Here is a 20,368-nt window from a genome sequence, read left to right on the forward strand (position 1 = left end):
TCTCTCTGACAAGGTGAGTTTCAGCAATATATTCGCCTGTATTCCCCCCCCCCCCCCCACAATTTTTTTATTTTAATGATTATTAGCTGCTAATGTGGCTATCATAAAGAACTACAAATACCATGATGATCCGGGCGAAAATGCCGAATCGAGGCAAAGGTAAGAATCTCTGGATTAACTAATTATAGCTAAATTTAGTAATTATTAAATTGGCTAAACTCCTTTACATTGATAATTCTGTGAACTGTCTTGGGCAAGTTTTAAATTGACACAACACCAGTTAGCAAAGGTGTCAGCTAGAGATTACGTGCATGAGCATGCTGGGATTTGTAGTCTTGGATGAAGTCTACGCTACCTCGGTGCCCTCCGACGAACCATCAAACAGGCAAAGCAAGATTGACTACTAATACACAGGCTGACGCTGGGACTGAACACCTCCATCTGCAACTGGATCCTGGACTTCCTAACAGGCTGCCCCCAGGTGGTAAGGGTAGGCAACAGCACTCCTGCCATGCTGATCCTCAACACGGGGGCCCCTCAGGGGTGCGTGCTTAGTCCCCTCCTGTACTCCCTGTTCCCCCATGACCGTGTGGACGAGCACGACTCCAACACCATCATTAAGTTTGCTGACAACACAACGGTGGTAGGCCTGATCACCGACAATGATGAGGCAGCCTACAGGGAGGAGGACAGAGACAGTGTGGTGCCAGGACAACATCCTCTCCTTCAATGTGAGCAGATTCTCCTCCATCCCTCTAAATCTGGAGATTCTCCTCCATCTCTCTCTTACAGATTCTCCTCCATCTCTCTCTTACAGATTCTCCTCCATCTCTCTAAATCTCTTACAGATTCTCCTCCATCTCTCTAAATCTCTTACATATTCTCCTCCATCTCTCTAAATCTCTTACCAATTCTCCTCCATTCCTCTAAATCTCTTACCAATTCTCCCAGCATCTTGTAGCTGAATCTTCAACATCTCCATAGGAGTCGTGACGATAACCTGTGATGATAAACACAAATACAGAATGAAAATATCTGACAGCAACATTTGACAAGGTGTTATAACCAGTGGTGGGACATGTTCTATGGGATAGGTACAGGTGTAGGATCTTCATTTGACCATCCTTTTATGGCAAGAAATGTCCCTCATAGCAGGAAATGCAAACTTGTAGTGTATTCAAGGTTTAAACAGGCTTCTAAAGTTTGTAATTTCTACTTTATAATTTCAGACTTGATTTGAACTAACTAAAAATGGATCATATCAACCCTTACAAAAATGTCCATTAATTATAATCCAAACAATAATTAACATTTCCTGTTGCTGCAGAATTATTTTCCTGCTGTGAGAAACTGATCAAATTAAGATCTTATGTGGGCCTTTATTACTCAACCACATCAGCACTAGAGGACTGGTTAGAAGTCTACATCAGCACTAGAGGACTGGTTAGAAGTCTACATCAGCACTAGAGGACTGGTTAGAAGTCTACATCAACACAAGAGGACTGGTTAGAAGTCTACATCAGCACTAGAGGACTGTTTAGAAGTCTACATCAACACTAGAGGACTGCTTAGAAGTCTACATCAACACAAGAGGACTGGTTAGAAGTCTACATCAGCACTAGAGGACTGGTTAGAAGTCTACATCAGCACTAGAGGACTGGTCAGAAGTCTACATCAACACAAGAGGACTGGTTAGAAGTCTACATCAACACTAGAGGACTGGTTAGAAGTCTACATCAACACTAGAGGACTGGTTAGAAGTCAACATCAACACTAGAGGACTGGTTAGAAGTCTACATCAACACAAGCGGACTGGTTAGAAGTCTACATCAGCACTAGAGGACTGTTTAGAAGTCTACATCAACACTAGAGGACTGCTTAGAAGTCTACATCAACACAAGAGGACTGGTTAGAAGTCTACATCAGCACTAGAGGACTGGTTAGAAGTCTACATCAGCACTAGAGGACTGGTTAGAAGTCTACATCAACACAAGAGGACTGGTTAGAAGTCTACATCAGCACTAGAGGACTGGTTAGAAGTCTACATCAACACTAGAGGACTGGTTTGAAGTCTACATCAACACTAGAGGACCGGTAAGTAGTCTACATCAACACTAGAGGACTGGTTAGAAGTCTATCTACATCAGCACTAGAGGACTGGTTAGAAGTCTATCTACATCAGCACTAGAGGACTGGTTAGAAGTCTACATTAGCACTAGAGGACTGGTTAGAAGACTACATTAGCACTAGAGGACTGGTTAAAAGTCAACATCAACACTAGAGGACTGGTTAGAAGTCTATCTACATCAACACTAGAGGACTGGTTAGAAGTCTACATCAGCACTAGAGGACTGGTTAGAAGTCTACATCAGCACTAGAGGACTGGTCAGAAGTCTACATCAACACAAGAGGACTGGTTAGAAGTCTACATCAACACTAGAGGACTGGTTAGAAGTCTACATCAACACTAGAGGACTGGTTAGAAGTCAACATCAACACTAGAGGACTGGTTAGAAGTCTACATCAACACAAGCGGACTGGTTAGAAGTCTACATCAGCACTAGAGGACTGTTTAGAAGTCTACATCAACACTAGAGGACTGCTTAGAAGTCTACATCAACACAAGAGGACTGGTTAGAAGTCTACATCAGCACTAGAGGACTGGTTAGAAGTCTACATCAGCACTAGAGGACTGGTTAGAAGTCTACATCAACACCAAGAGGACTGGTTTAGAAGTCTACATCAGCACTAGAGGACTGGTTAGAAGTCTACATCAACACTAGAGGACTGGTTAGAAGTCTACATCAACACTAGAGGACCGCGTTAAGTAGTCTACATCAACACTAGAGGACTGGTTAGAAGTCTATCTACATCAGCACTAGAGGACTGGTTAGAAGTCTACATTAGCACTAGGAGGACTGGTTTAGAAGACTTACATTAGCACTAGAGGACTGGTTAGAAGTCTACATTAGCACTAGAGGACTGGTTAGAAGTCTACATCAGCACTAGAGGACTTGGTTAGAAGTCTACATCAGCACTAGGAGGACTGGATTAGAAGTTCTACATCAACACTAGAGGACTGGTTAAAGTCAACATCAACACTAGAGGACTGGTTAGAAGTCTATCTACATCAACACTAGAGGACTGGTTAGAAGTCTACATCAGCACTAGAGGACTGGTTAGAAGTCTACATCAGCACTAGAGGACTGGTCAGGAGTCTACATCAGCACTAGAGGACTGGTGAGAAGTCTACATCAACACAGAGGACTGGTTTAGAAGTCTACATCAACACTAGAGGACTGGTTAGAAGTCTACATCAACACAGAGGACTGGTTAGAAGTCTACATCAGCACTAGAGGACTGGTTAGAAGTCTACGTCAACACTAGAGGACTGGTTAGAAGTCTACAATCAGCACTAGAGGACTGGTTAGAAGTCTACATCAACACAGAGGACTGGTTAGAAGTCTACATCAACACTAGAGGACTGGTTAGAAGTTCTACATCAACACTAGAGACCTGGTTAGAAGTCTACATCAACACTAGAGGACTGGTTAGAAGTCTACATCAACACTAGAGGACTGGTTTAGAAGTCTAGGACATAGCACTAAGAGGACTGGTTAGAAGACTACATTAGCACTAGAGACTGGTTAGAAGTCTACATTAGCACTAGAGGACTGTGTTAGAAGTCTACATCAGCACTAGAGGACTGGTTAGATGTCTACATCAGCACTAGAGGACTGGTTAGAAGACTACATTAGCACTAGAGGACTGTGTTAGAAGTCTACATTAGCACTAGAGGACTGGTGTAGAAGTCTACATCAGCACTAGAGGACTGGTTAGATGTTCTACATCAAGCACTAGGAGGACTGCGTTTAGAAGTCTACATCAGCACCTAGAAGGACTGGTTAGAAGTCATACATCAGCCACTAGAGGACGTGGTTAGGGAAGTCTACATCAACATAGGAGGACTGGTTAGAAGTCTACATCAAACACAAGAGGACTGGGTAGAAGTCATACATCAGCACTAGAGGACTGTTTTAGACAGTACTTACACTCAACACTAGAGGACTGCCTTAGAAGTCACTACATCAACACACGGGACTGGTTAGAAGTTTTACAATCAACACTAGAGGACTGGTTAGAGTCTACATCAGCACTACGAGGACTGGTCTAAGAAGTCTACATCCAGCACTAGAGGAATGGTTAGAAGTCTACACTTAGCACTAGAGGACTGTGTTAGAAGTCTACCATCAATCCCTAGACGGTCTGGCTTAGAAGGTTACATCAACACTAGAGGCACTGGTTAGAAGGCTCTACATCAGCCACTAGAGGACTAGTTAAGATGTCTACACTTCAGCACTAGTAGGCACTGGTTTAGAATTCTACACTAGCACTAGAGGATGGTTAGAAGTCTACATCAGCACTAGAGGACTGGTTAGAAGTCTACATCAACACTAGAGGACTGGTTAGAAGTCTACATCAACACAGAGGACTGGTTAGAAGTCTACATCCACCTAGAGGACTGTTTAGAAGTCTACATCAACACTAGAGGACTGCTTAGAAGTCTACATCAACACAAGAGGACTGGTTAGAAGTTTACATCAACACTAGAGGACTGGTTAGAAGTCTACATCAGCACTAGAGGACTGGTTAGAAGTCTACATCAGCACTAGAGGACTGGTTAGAAGTCTACATTAGCACAAGAGGACTGGTTAGAAGTCTACATCAACACTAGAGGTCTGGTTAGAAGTTTACATCAACACTAGAGGACTGGTTAGAAGTCTACATCAGCACTAGAGGACTGGTTAGAAGTCTACATCAGCACTAGAGGACTGGTTAGAAGTCTACATCAGCACTAGAGGACTGAACTGGTTAGAAGTCTACATCACACTAGAGGACTGGTTAGAAGTCTACATCAGCACTAGAGGACTGGATAGAAGTCTACATCAACACTAGAGGACTGGTTAAAAGTCAACATCAACACTAGAGGACTGGTTAGAAGTCTACATCAGCACTAGAGGACTGTTTAGAAGTCTACATCAACACTAGAGGACTGCTTAGAAGTCTACATCAACACAAGAGGACTGGTTAGAAGTCTATCTACATCAACACTAGAGGACTGGTTAGAAGTTTACATCAACACTAGAGGACTGGTTAGAAGTCTACATCAGCACTAGAGGACTGGTTAGAAGTCTACATCAGCACTAGAGGACTGGTTAGAAGTCTACATAGCACTAGAGGACTGGTTAGAAGTCTACATCAACACTAGAGGTCTGGTTAGAAGTTTACATCAACACTAGAGGACTGGTTAGAAGTCTACATCAGCACTAGAGGACTGGTTAGAAGTCTACATCAGCACTAGAGGACTGGTTAGAAGTCTACATCAGCACTAGAGGACTGGTTAGAAGTCTACATCAGCACTAGAGGACTGGTTAGAAGTCTACATCAGCACTAGAGGACTGGATAGAAGTCTACATCAACACTAGAGGACTGGTTTAAAAGTCAACATCAAACACTAGAGGACTGGTTAGAGTCTACATCAACACTAGAGGACTGCTTAGAAGTCGTACATCAACACAAGAGGACTGGTTAGAAGTTACATCACACTAGAGGACTGGTTAGAAGTCTACATCAGCACTAGAGGACTGTTAGAAGTCTACATCAGCACTAGAGGACTGGTTAGAAGTCTACATTAGCACTAGAGGACTGGTTAGAAGTCTACATCAACACTAGAGGTCTGGTTAGAAGTTTACATCAACACTAGAGGACTGGTTAGAAGTCTACATCAGCACTAGAGGACTGGTTAGATGTCTACATCAGCACTAGAGGACTGGTTAGAAGTCTACATCAGCACTAGAGGACTGGTTAGAAGTCTACATCAGCACTAGAGGACTGGTTAGAAGTCTACATCAACACTAGAGGACTGGTTAGAAGTCTACATCAACACAAGAGGACTGGTTAGAAGTCTACATCAACACTAGAGGACTGGTTAGAAGTCTACATCAACACTAGAGGACTGGTTAGAAGTCTACATCAACACTAGAGGACTGGTTAGAAGTCTACATCAACACTAGAGGACTGGTTAGAAGTCTACATCAGCACTAGAGGACTGGTTAGAAGTCTACATCAGCACTAGAGGACTGGTTAGAAGTCTACATTAGCACAAGAGGACTGGTTAGAAGTCTACATCAACACTAGAGGTCTGGTTAGAAGTTTACATCAACACTAGAGGACTGGTTAGAAGTCTACATCAGCACTAGAGGACTGGTTAGAAGTCTACATCAGCACTAGAGGACTGGTTAGAAGTCTACATCATCACACTAGAGACTGGTTAGAAGTCTACATCAGCACTAGAGGACTGGTTAGAAGTCTACATCAGCACTAGAGGACTGGTTAGAAGTCTACATCACACTAGAGACTGGTTAGAAGTCTACATCAACACTAGAGGACTGGTTAGAAGTCTACATCAGCACTAGAGGACTGGTTAGAAGTCTACATCAGCACTAGAGGACTGGTTAGAAGTCTACATCAGCACTAGAGGACTGGTTAGAAGTCTACATCAGCACTAGAGGACTGGTTAGAAGTCTACATCAGCACTAGAGGACTGGTTAAGTCTATCTACATCAACACTAGAGGACTGGTTAGAAGTCTATCTACATCAGCACTAGAGGACTGGTTAGAAGTCTATCTACATCAGCACTAGAGGACTGGTTAGAAGTCTACATCAACACTAGAGGACTGGTTAGAAGTCTACATCACACTAGAGGACTGGTTAGAAGTCTACATCAACACTAGAGGCTGGTTAGAAGTCTACACATCACACTAGAGACTGGTTAGAAGTCTACATCAGCACTAGAGGACTGTTAGAAGTCTACATCAACACTAGAGGACTGGTTAGAAGTCTACATCACACTAGAGGACTGGTTAGAAGTCTACATCAGCACTAGAGGACTGGTTAGAAGTCTACATCAGCACTAGAGGACTGGTTAGAAGTCTACATCACACTAGAGGACTGGTTAGAAGTCTACATCAGCACTAGAGGACTGGTTAGAAGTCTACATCAGCACTAGAGGACTGGTTAGAAGTCTACATCAGCACTAGAGGACTGGTTAGAAGTCTACATCAGCACTAGAGGACTGGTTAGAAGTCTACATCAGCACTAGAGGACTGGTTAGAAGTCTACATCAGCACTAGAGGACTGGTTAGAAGTCTACATCAGCACTAGAGGACTGGTTAGAAGTCTACATCAACACTAGAGGACTGGTTAGAAGTCTACATCAACACTAGAGGACTGGTTAGAAGTCTACATCAACACTAGAGGACTGGTTAGAAGTCTACATCAACACAGAGGACTGGTTAGAAGTCTACATCAGCACTAGAGGACTGGTTAGAAGTCTACGTCAACACTAGAGGACTGGTTAGAAGTCTACATCAGCACTAGAGGACTGGTTAGAAGTCTACATCAGCACTAGAGGACTGGTTAGAAGTCTACATCAGCACTAGAGGACTGGTTAGAAGTCTACATCACACTAGAGGACTGGTTAGAAGTCTACATCAACACTAGAGGACTGGTTAGAAGTCTACATCAGCACTAGAGGACTGGTTAGAAGTCTACATCAGCACTAGAGGACTGGTTAGAAGTCTACATCAGCACTAGAGGACTGGTTAGAAGTCTACATCAGCACTAGAGGACTGGTTAGAAGTCTACATCAACACTAGAGGACTGGTTAGAAGTCTACATCAACACTAGAGGACTGGTTAGAAGTCTACATCAGCACTAGAGGACTGGTTAGAAGTCTACATCAGCACTAGAGGACTGGTTAGAAGTCTACATCAGCACTAGAGGACTGGTTAGAAGTCTACATCAGCACTAGAGGACTGGTTAGAAGTCTACATCAGCACTAGAGGACTGGTTAGAAGTCTACATCAGCACTAGAGGACTGCTTAGAAGTCTACATCAGCACTAGAGGACTGGTTAGAAGTCTACATCAGCACTAGAGGACTGGATAGAAGTCTATCTACATCAACACTAGAGGACTGGTTAGAAGTCTATCTACATCAGCACTAGAGACTGGTTAGAAGTCTACTACATCAGCACTAGAGGACTGGTTAGAAGTCTACATCAACACTAGAGGACTGGTTAGAAGTCTACATCAACACTAGAGGACTGGTTAGAAGTCTACATCACACTAAGGACTGGTTAGAAGTCTACATCAACACTAGAGGACTGGTTAGAAGTCTACATCAGCACTAGAGGACTGGTTAGAAGTCTACATCAACACTAGAGGACTGCTTAGAAGTCTACATCACACAAGAGGACTGGTTAGAAGTCTACATCAGCACTAGAGGACTGGTTAGAAGTCTACATCAGCACTAGAGGACTGGTTAGAAGTCTACATCAGCACTAGAGGACTGGTTAGAAGTCTACATCAGCACTAGAGGACTGGTTAGAAGTCTACATCAGCAGTAGAGGACTGGTTAGAAGTCTATCTACATCAGCACTAGAGGACTGGTTAGAAGTCTACAGGCTACATCAGCACTAGAGGACTGGTTAGAAGTCTACATCAGCACTAGAGGACTGGTTAGAAGTCTACATCAGCACTAGAGGACTGGTTAGAAGTCTACATCAGCACTAGAGGACTGGTTAGAAGTCTACATCAACACTAGAGACTGGTTAGAAGTCTACATCAACACTAGAGGACTGGTTAGAAGTCTACATCAACACTAGAGGACTGGTTAGAAGTCTACATCAACACTAGAGGACTGGTTAGAAGTCTACATCAGCACTAGAGGACTGGTTAGAAGTCTACATCAACACTAGAGGACTGGTTAGAAGTCTACATCAGCACTAGAGGACTGGTTAGAAGTCTACATCAGCACTAGAGGACTGGTTAGAAGTCTACATTAGCACTAGAGGACTGGTTAGAAGTCTACATCAACACTAGAGGTCTGGTTAGAAGTTTACATCAACACTAGAGGACTGGTTAGAAGTCTACATCAGCACTAGAGGACTGGTTAGAAGTCTACATCAGCACTAGAGGACTGGTTAGAAGTCTACATCAGCACTAGAGGACTGGTTAGAAGTCTACATCAGCACTAGAGGACTGGTTAGAAGTCTACATCAACACTAGAGGACTGGTTAGAAGTCTACATCAACACTAGAGGACTGGTTAGAAGTCTACATCAGCACTAGAGGACTGGTTAGAAGTCTACATCAGCACTAGAGGACTGGATAGAAGTCTACATCAGCACAAGAGGACTGCTTAGAAGTCTACATCAGCACTAGAGGACTGGTTAGAAGTCTACATCACACTAGAGGACTGGTTAGAAGTCTATCTACATCAACACTAGAGGACTGGTTAGAAGTCTCTACATCAGCACTAGAGACTGGTTAGAAGCTATCTACATCAACACTAGAGGACTGGTTAGAAGTCTACATCAACACTAGAGGACTGGTTAGAAGTCTACATCAACACTAGAGGACTGGTTAGAAGTCTACATCAGCACTAGAGGACTGGTTAGAAGTCTACATCAGCACTAGAGGACTGGTTAGAAGTCTACATCAGCACTAGAGGACTGGTTAGAAGTCTACATCAGCACTAGAGGACTGGTTAGAAGTCTACATCAACACTAGAGGACTGGTTAGAAGTCTACATCAACACTAGAGGACTGGTTAGAAGTCTACATCACACTAGAGGACTGGTTAGAAGTCTACATCAGCACTAGAGGACTGGTTAGAGTCTACATCAGCACTAGAGGACTGGTTAGAAGTCTACATCAGCACTAGAGGACTGGTTAGAAGTCTACATCAGCACTAGAGGACTGGTTAGAAGTCTATCTACATCAACACTAGAGGACTGGTTAGAAGTCTATCTACATCAGCACTAGAGGACTGGTTAGAAGTCTACATCAGCACTAGAGGACTGGTTAGAAGTCTATCTACATCAACACTAGAGGACTGGTTAGAAGTCTACATCAACACTAGAGGACTGGTTAGAAGTCTACATCAACACTAGAGGACTGGTTAGAAGTCTACATCAACACTAGAGGACTGGTTAGAAGTCTACATCAGCACTAGAGGACTGGTTAGAAGTCTACATCAACACTAGAGGACTGGTTAGAAGTCTACATCAACACTAGAGGACTGGTTAGAAGTCTACATCAGCACTAGAGGACTGGTTAGAAGTCTACATCAGCACTAGAGGACTGGTTAGAAGTCTACATCAGCACTAGAGGACTGGTTAGAAGTCTACATCAGCACTAGAGGACTGGTTAGAAGTCTACATCAGCACTAGAGGACTGGTTAGAAGTATCTACATCAGCACTAGAGGACTGGTTAGAAGTCTACATCAGCACTAGAGGACTGGTTAGAAGTCTACATCAGCACTAGAGGACTGGTTAGAAGTCTACATCAGCACTAGAGGACTGGTTAGAAGTCTACATCAGCACTAGAGGACTGGTTAGAAGTCTACATCAACACTAGAGGACTGGTTAGAAGTCTACATCAACACTAGAGGACTGGTTAGAAGTCTACATCAACACTAGAGGACTGGTTAGAAGTCTACATCAACACTAGAGGACTGGTTAGAAGTCTACATCAGCACTAGAGGACTGGTTAGAAGTCTACATCACACAGAGGACTGGTTAGAAGTCTACATCAACACTAGAGGACTGGTTAGAAGTCTACATCAGCACTAGAGGACTGTTAGAAGTCTACATCAACACTAGAGGACTGGTTAGAAGTCTACATCAGCACTAGAGGACTGGTTAGAAGTCTACACATCAGCACTAGAGGACTGGTTAGAAGTCTACATCAGCACTAGAGGACTGGTTAGAAGTCTACATCAGCACTAGAGGACTGGTTAGAAGTCTACATCAACACTAGAGGACTGGTTTAGAAGTCTACATCAGCACTAGAGGACTGGTTAGAAGTCTACATCAGCACTAGAGGACTGGTTAGAAGTCTACACATCAGCACTAGAGACTGGTTAGAAGTCTACATCAGCACTAGAGGACTGGTTAGAAGTCTACATCAGCACTAGAGGACTGGTTAGAAGTCTACATCAGCACTAGAGGACTGGTTAGAAGTCTACATCAGCACTAGAGGACTGGTTAGAAGTCTACATCAACACTAGAGGACTGGTTAGAAGTCTACATCAACACTAGAGGACTGGTTAGAAGTCTACATCAACACTAGAGGACTGGTTAGAAGTCTACATCAACACTAGAGGACTGGTTAGAAGTCTACATCAGCACTAGAGGACTGGTTAGAAGTCTACATCAACACTAGAGGACTGGTTAGAAGTCTACATCAGCACTAGAGGACTGGTTAGAAGTCTACATCAGCACTAGAGGACTGGTTAGAAGTCTACATCAGCACAAGAGGACTGGTTAGAAGTCTACATCAACACTAGAGGACTGGTTAGAAGTCTACATCAACACTAGAGGACTGGTTAGAAGTCTACATCAGCACTAGAGGACTGGTTAGAAGTCTACATCAGCACTAGAGGACTGGTTAGAAGTCTACATCAGCACTAGAGGAAGGGGACTGGGACTGGTTAGAAGTCTACATCAGCACTAGAGGACTGGTTAGAAGTCTACATCAACACTAGAGGACTGGTTAAAGTCTACATCAACACTAGAGGACTGGTTAGAAGTCTACATCAACTAGAGGACTGGTTAGAAGTCTACATCAGCACTAGAGGACTGGTTAGAAGTCTACACAATCACACAAGAGGACTGGTTAGAAGTCTACATCAGCACTAGAGGACTGGTTAGAAGTCTACATCAGCACTAGAGGACTGGTTAGAAGTCTATCTACATCAACACTAGAGGACTGGTTAGAAGTCTATCTACATTAGCACTAGAGGACTGGTTAGAAGTCTACTACATCAACACTAGAGGACTGGTTAGAAGTCTACATCAACACTAGAGGACTGGTTAGAAGTCTACATCAACACTAGAGGACTGGTTAGAAGTCTACATCAGCACTAGAGGACTGGTTAGAAGTCTACATCAGCACTAGAGGACTGGTTAGAAGTCTACATCAGCACTAGAGGACTGGTTAGAAGTCTACATCAGCACTAGAGGACTGGTTAGAAGTCTACATCAACACTAGAGGACTGGTTAGAAGTCTACATCAACACTAGAGGACTGGTTAGAAGTCTACATCAGCACTAGAGGACTGGTTAGAAGTCTACATCAGCACTAGAGGACTGGTTAGAAGTCTACATCAGCACTAGAGGACTGGTTAGAAGTCTACATCAGCACTAGAGGACTGGTTAGAAGTCTACATCAGCACTAGAGGACTGGTTAGAAGTCTACTACATCAACACTAGAGGACTGGTTAGAAGTCTAATCTACATAGCACTAGAGGACTGGTTAGAAGTCTACTACATCAGCACTAGAGGACTGGTTAGAAGTCTATCTACATCAACACAAGAGGACTGGTTAGAAGTCTACATCAGCACTAGAGGACTGGTTAGAAGTCTACATCAACACTAGAGGACTGGTTAGAAGTCTACATCAACACAAGAGGACTGGTTAGAAGTCTACATCAGCACTAGAGGACTGGTTAGAAGTCTACATCAACACTAGAGGACTGGTTAGAAGTCTACATCAACACAAGAGGACTGGTTAGAAGTCTACATCAGCACTAGAGGACTGGTTAGAAGTCTACATCAGCACTAGAGGACTGGTTAGAAGTCTACATCAGCACTAGAGGACTGGTTAGAAGTCTACATCAGCACTAGAGGACTGGTTAGAAGTCTATCTACATCAGCACTAGAGGACTGGTTAGAAGTCTATCTACATCAGCACTAGAGGACTGGTTAGAAGTCTACATCAGCACTAGAGGACTGGTTAGAAGTCTACATCAGCACTAGAGGACTGGTTAGAAGTCTACATCAGCACTAGAGGACTGGTTAGAAGTCTACATCAGCACTAGAGGACTGGTTAGAAGTCTACATCAACACTAGAGGACTGGTTAGAAGTCTACATCAACACTAGAGGACTGGTTAGAAGTCTACATCAACACTAGAGGACTGGTTAGAAGTCTACATCAACACAGAGGACTGGTTAGAAGTCTACATCAGCACTAGAGGACTGGTTAGAAGTCTACATCAACACAGAGGACTGGTTAGAAGTCTACATCAACACTAGAGGACTGGTTAGAAGTCTACATCAGCACTAGAGGACTGGTTAGAAGTCTACATCAACACAGAGGACTGGTTAGAAGTCTACATCAACACTAGAGGACTGGTTAGAAGTCTACATCAACACTAGAGGACTGGTTAGAAGTCTACATCAACACTAGAGGACTGGTTAGAAGTCTACATCAACACTAGAGGACTGGTTAGAAGTCTATCTACATCAACACTAGAGGACTGGTTAGAAGTCTACATCAACACTAGAGGACTGGTTAGAAGTCTACATCAGCACTAGAGGACTGGTTAGAAGTCTACATCAACACAGAGGACTGGTTAGAAGTCTACATCAACACTAGAGGACTGGTTAGAAGTCTACATCAACACTAGAGGACTGGTTAGAAGTCTACATCAACACTAGAGGACTGGTTAGAAGTCTACATCAACACTAGAGGACTGGTTAGAAGTCTATCTACATCAACACTAGAGGACTGGTTAGAAGTCTATCTACATCAGCACTAGAGGACTGGTTAGAAGTCTACATTAGCACTAGAGGACTGGTTAGAAGTCTACATTAGCACTAGAGGACTGGTTAGAAGTCTACATTAGCACTAGAGGACTGGTTAGAAGTCTACATCAGCACTAGAGGACTGGTTAGATGTCTACATCAGCACTAGAGGACTGGTTAGAATTCTACATTAGCACTAGAGGACTGGTTAGAAGTCTACATCAGCACTAGAGGACTGGTTAGATGTCTACATCAGCACTAGAGGACTGGTTAGAAGACTACATCAACACAAGAGGACTGGTTAGAAGTCTACATCAACACTAGAGGACTGGTTAGAAGTCTACATCAACACTAGAGGACTGGTTAGAAGTCTACATTAGCACTAGAGCACTAGTTAGAATTCTAGCTACATCAGCACTAGAGGCACTGGTTACAATTCTAGCTACATCAGCACTAGAGCACTGGTTACAATTCCAGCTACATCAACACTAGAGGACTGGTTAGAAGTCTACATCACACACTAGAGGACTGGTTAGAAGTCTATCTACATCAGCACTATAGGGCTGGTTAGAAGTCTATCTACATCAACACTAGAGGACTGGTTAGAAGTCTACATCATAGAGGACTGGTTAGAAGTCTACATCAGCACTAGAGGACTGGTTAGAAGTCTATCTACATCAGCACTAGAGGGCTGGTTAGAAGTCTACATCAACACTAGAGGACTGGTTAGAAGTCTACATCAACACTAGAGGACTGGTTAGAAGTCTACATCAGCACTAGAGGACTGGTTAGAAGTCTACATCAGCACTAGAGGACTGGTTAGAAGTCTACATCAACACTAGAGGACTGGTTAGAAGTCTACATCAACACTAGAGGACTGGTTAGAAGTCTACATCAGCACTAGAGGACTGGTTAGAAGTCTACATCAACACTAGAGGACTGGTTAGAAGTCTACATCAGCACTAGAGGACTGGTTAGAAGTCTACATCAACACAGAGGACTGGTTAGAAGTCTACATCAGCACTAGAGGACTGGTTAGAAGTCTACATCAACACTAGAGGACTGGTTAGAAGTCTACATCAACACTAGAGGACTGGTTAGAAGTCTACATCAACACTAGAGGACTGGTTAGAAGTCTATCTACATCAACACTAGAGGACTGGTTAGAAGTCTATCTACATCAGCACTAGAGGACTGGTTAGAAGTCTACATTAGCACTAGAGGACTGGTTAGAAGTCTACATTAGCACTAGAGGACTGGTTAGAAGTCTACATTAGCACTAGAGGACTGGTTAGAAGTCTACATCAGCACTAGAGGACTGGTTAGAAGTCTACATTAGCACTAGAGGACTGGTTAGAAGTCTACATCAGCACTAGAGGACTGGTTAGAAGTCTACATCAACACTAGAGGACTGGTTAGAAGTCTACATCAACACTAGAGGACTGGTTAGAAGTCTACATCAACACTAGAGGACTGGTTAGAAGTCTACATCAGCACTAGAGGACTGGTTAGAAGTCTACATCAGCACTAGAGGACTGGTTAGAAGTCTACATCAGTACTAGAGGACTGGTTAGAAGTCTACATCAACACTAGAGGACTGGTTAGAAGTCTACATCAACACTAGAGGCCTGGTTAGAAGTCTACATCAGCACTAGAGGACTGGTTAGAAGTATACATCAGTACTAGAGGACTGGTTAGAAGTCTACATCAACACTAGAGGACTGGTTAGAAGTCTACATCAACACTAGAGGACTGGTTAGAAGTCTACATCAGCACTAGAGGACTGGTTAGAAGTCTATCTACATCAGCACTAGAGGACTGGTTAGAAGTCTATCTACATCAACACTAGAGGACTGGTTAGAAGTCTACATCAGCACTAGAGGACTGGTTAGAAGTCTACATCAGCACTAGAGGACTGGTTAGAAGTCTACATCAACACGAGGACTGGTTAGAAGTCTACATCAACACTAGAGGACTGGTTAGAAGTCTACATCAGCACTAGAGGACTGGTTAGAAGTCTACATCAACACTAGAGGACTGGTTAGAAGTCTACATCAGCACTAGAGGACTGGTTAGAAGTCTACATCAGCACTAGAGGACTGGTTAGAAGTCTACATCAGCACTAGAGGACTGGTTAGAAGTCTACATCAGCACTAGAGGACTGGTTAGAAGTCTACATCAGCACTAGAGGACTGGTTAGAAGTCTACATCAGCACTAGAGGACTGGTTAGAAGTCTACATCAGCACTAGAGGACTGGTTAGAAGTCTACATCAACACTAGAGGACTGGTTAGAAGTCTACATCAACACAGAGACTGGTTAGAAGTCTACATCAACACTAGAGGACTGGTTAGAAGTCTACATCAACACTAGAGGACTGGTTAGAAGTCTACATCAACACAGAGGACTGGTTAGAAGTCTACATCAGCACTAGAGGACTGGTTAGAAGTCTACATCAACACTAGAGGACTGGTTAGAAGTCTACATCAGCACTAGAGGACTGGTTAGAAGTCTACATCAGCACTAGAGGACTGGTTAGAAGTCTACATTAGCACAAGAGGACTGGTTAGAAGTCTACATCAACACTAGAGGTCTGGTTAGAAGTTTACATCAACACTAGAGGACTGGTTAGAAGTCTACATCAGCACTAGAGGACTGGTTAGAAGTCTACATCAGCACTAGAGGACTGGTTAGAAGTCTACATCAGCACTAGAGGACTGGTTAGAAGTCTACATCAGCACTAGAGGACTGGTTAGAAGTCTACATCAACACTAGAGGACTGGTTAGAAGTCAACAAACACTAGAGGACTGGTTAGAAGTCTACATCAGCACTAGAGGACTGGTTAGAAGTCTACATCAGCACTAGAGGACTGGTTAGAAGTCTACATCAGCACAAGAGGACTGGTTAGAAGTCTACATCAGCACTAGAGGACTGGTTAGAAGTCTACATCAGCACTAGAGGACTGGTTAGAAGTCTATCTATCAATCACATAGAGGACTGGTTAGAAGTCTATCTACATCAGCACTAGAGGACTGGTTAGAAGTCTATCTACATCAACACTAGAGGACTGGTTAGAAGTCTACATCACACTAGAGGACTGGTTAGAAGTCTACATCAACACTAGAGGACTGGTTAGAAGTCTACATCAGCACTAGAGGACTGGTTAGAAGTCTACATCAGCACTAGAGGACTGGTTAGAAGTCTACATCAGCACTAGAGGACTGGTTAGAAGTCTACATCAGCACTAGAGGACTGGTTAGAAGTCTACATCAACACTAGAGGACTGGTTAAAGTCTACATCACACTAGAGGACTGGTTAGAAGTCTACATCAGCACTAGAGGACTGGTTAGAAGTCTACATCAGCACTAGAGGACTGGTTAGAAGTCTACATCAGCACTAGAGGACTGGTTAGAAGTCTACATCAGCACTAGAGGACTGGTTAGAAGTCTACATCAGCACTAGAGGACTGGATAGAAGTCTATCTACATCAACACTAGAGGACTGGTTAGAAGTCTATCTACATCAGCACTAGAGGACTGGTTAGAAGTCTATCTACATCAGCACTAGAGGACTGGTTAGAAGTCTATCTACATCAAACTAGAGGACTGGTTAGAAGTCTACATCAACACTAGAGGACTGGTTAGAAGTCTACATCAACACTAGAGGACTGGTTAGAAGTCTACATCAACACAAGAGGACTGGTTAGAAGTCTACATCAGCACTAGAGGACTGTTAGAAGTCTACATCAACACTAGAGGACTGGTTAGAAGTCTACATCAACACTAGAGGACTGGTTAGAAGTCTACATCAGCACTAGAGGACTGGTTAGAAGTCTACATCAGCACTAGAGGACTGGTTAGAAGTCTACATCAGCACTAGAGGACTGGTTAGAAGTCTACATCAGCACTAGAGGACTGGTTAGAAGTCTACTACATCAGCACTAGAGGACTGGTTAGAAGTCTACTACATCAGCACTAGAGGACTGGTTAGAAGTCTACATCAGCACTAGAGGACTGGTTAGAAGTCTACATCAGCACTAGAGGACTGGTTAGAAGTCTACATCAGCACTAGAGGACTGGTTAGAAGTCTACATCAGCACTAGAGGACTGGTTAGAAGTCTACATCAACACAGAGGACTGGTTAGAAGTCTACATCAACACTAGAGGACTGGTTAGAAGTCTACATCAACACTAGAGGACTGGTTAGAAGTCTACATCAACACTAGAGGACTGGTTAGAAGTCTACATCAGCACTAGAGGACTGGTTAGAAGTCTACATCAACACTAGAGGACTGGTTAGAAGTCTACATCAACACTAGAGGACTGGTTAGAAGTCTACATCAGCACTAGAGGACTGGTTAGAAGTCTACATCAACACAGAGGACTGGTTAGAAGTCTACATCAACACTAGAGGACTGGTTAGAAGTCTACATCAACACTAGAGGACTGGTTAGAAGTCTACATCAACACTAGAGGACTGGTTAGAAGTCTACATCAACACTAGAGGACTGGTTAGAAGTCTATCTACATCAACACTAGAGGACTGGTTAGAAGTCTACATCACACACTAGAGGACTGGTTAGAAGTCTACATCAGCACTAGAGGACTGGTTAGAAGTCTACATCAACACTAGAGGACTGGTTAGAAGTCTACATCAACACTAGAGGACTGGTTAGAAGTCTACATCAACACTAGAGGACTGGTTAGAAGTCTACATCAACACTAGAGGACTGGTTAGAAGTCTACATCAGCACTAGAGGACTGGTTAGAAGTCTATCTACATCAACACTAGAGGACTGGTTAGAAGTCTATCTACATCAGCACTAGAGGACTGGTTAGAAGTCTACATCAGCACTAGAGGACTGGTTAGAAGTCTACATCAGCACTAGAGGACTGGTTAGAAGTCTACATCAGCACTAGAGGACTGGTTAGAAGTCTACATCAGCACTAGAGGACTGGTTAGAAGTCTACATCAGCACTAGAGGACTGGTTAGAAGTCTACATTAGCACTAGAGGACTGGTTAGAAGTCTACATCAGCACTAGAGGACTGGTTAGAAGTCTACATCAGCACTAGAGGACTGGTTAGAAGTCTACATCAGCACTAGAGGACTGGTTAGAAGTCTACATCAACACTAGAGGACTGGTTAGAAGTCTACATCAACACTAGAGGACTGGTTAGAAGTCTACATCAGCACTAGAGGACTGGTTAGAAGTCTATCGCTACATCAGCACTAGAGGACTGGTTAGAAGTCTAGCTACATCAGCACTAGAGCACTGGTTAGAATCCAGCTACATCAGCACTAGAGGACTGGTTAGAAGTCTACATCAGCACTAGAGGACTGGTTAGAAGTCTATCTACATCAGCACTAGAGGGCTGGTTAGAAGTCTATCTACATCAACACTAGAGGACTGGTTAGAAGTCTACATCAACACTAGAGGACTGGTTAGAAGTCTACATCAGCACTAGAGGACTGGTTAGAAGTTATCTACATCAGCACTAGAGGCTGGTTAGAGAGTCTATCTACATCAGCACTAGAGGACTGGTTAGAAGTCTACATCAGCACTAGAGGACTGGTTAGAAGTCTACATCAGCACTAGAGGACTGGTTAGAAGTCTACATCAACACTAGAGGACTGGTTAGAAGTCTACATCAACACTAGAGGACTGGTTAGAAGTCTACATCAGCACTAGAGGACTGGTTAGAAGTCTACATCAGCACTAGAGGACTGGTTAGAAGTCTACATCAGCACTAGAGGACTGGTTAGAAGTCTACATCAGCACTAGAGGACTGGTTAGAAGTCTACATCAGCACTAGAGGACTGGTTAGAAGTCTACATCAACACTAGAGGACTGGTTAGAAGTCTACATCAACACTAGAGGACTGGTTAGAAGTCTACATCAACACTAGAGGACTGGTTAGAAGTCTACATCAACACTAGAGGACTGGTTAGAAGTCTACATCAACACTAGAGGACTGGTTAGAAGTCTACATCAGCACTAGAGGACTGGTTAGAAGTCTACATCAGCACTAGAGGACTGGTTAGAAGTCTACATCAGCACTAGAGGACTGGTTAGAAGTCTACATCAACACTAGAGGACTGGTTAGAAGTCTACATCAACACTAGAGGACTGGTTAGAAGTCTACATCAGCACTAGAGGACTGGTTAGAAGTCTACATCAGCACTAGAGGACTGGTTAGAAGTCTACATCAGCACTAGAGGACTGGTTAGAAGTCTACATCAGCACTAGAGGACTGGTTAGAAGTCTACATCAACACTAGAGGACTGGTTAGAAGTCTACATCAACACTAGAGGACTGGTTAGAAGTCTACATCAGCACTAGAGGACTGGTTAGAAGTCTACATCAACACTAGAGGACTGGTTAGAAGTCTACATCAACACTAGAGGACTGGTTAGAAGTCTACATCAACACTAGAGGACTGGTTAGAAGTCTACATCAGCACTAGAGGACTGGTTAGAAGTCTACATCAGCACTAGAGGACTGGTTAGAAGTCTACATCAGCACTAGAGGACTGGTTAGAAGTCTACATCAACACTAGAGGACTGGTTAGAAGTCTACATCAACACTAGAGGACTGGTTAGAAGTCTACATCAACACTAGAGGACTGGTTAGAAGTCTACATCAGCACTAGAGGACTGGTTAGAAGTCTACATCAGCACTAGAGGACTGGTTAGAAGTCTACATCAGCACTAG

General features: G+C 43.3%; 1 pseudogene; it reads right to left on the reverse strand.

Moving 5' to 3' along the window:
* LOC116375758 (mitochondrial glutamate carrier 1-like) overlaps positions 1–20,368 on the reverse strand; it is an 83,720-nt pseudogene that overhangs the window by 8,092 nt on the left and 55,260 nt on the right.

The sequence above is a fragment of the Oncorhynchus kisutch genome, linkage group LG10 (genome assembly GCF_002021735.2).
Source record: "Oncorhynchus kisutch isolate 150728-3 linkage group LG10, Okis_V2, whole genome shotgun sequence".
Lineage (NCBI taxonomy): Eukaryota > Metazoa > Chordata > Actinopteri > Salmoniformes > Salmonidae > Oncorhynchus > Oncorhynchus kisutch.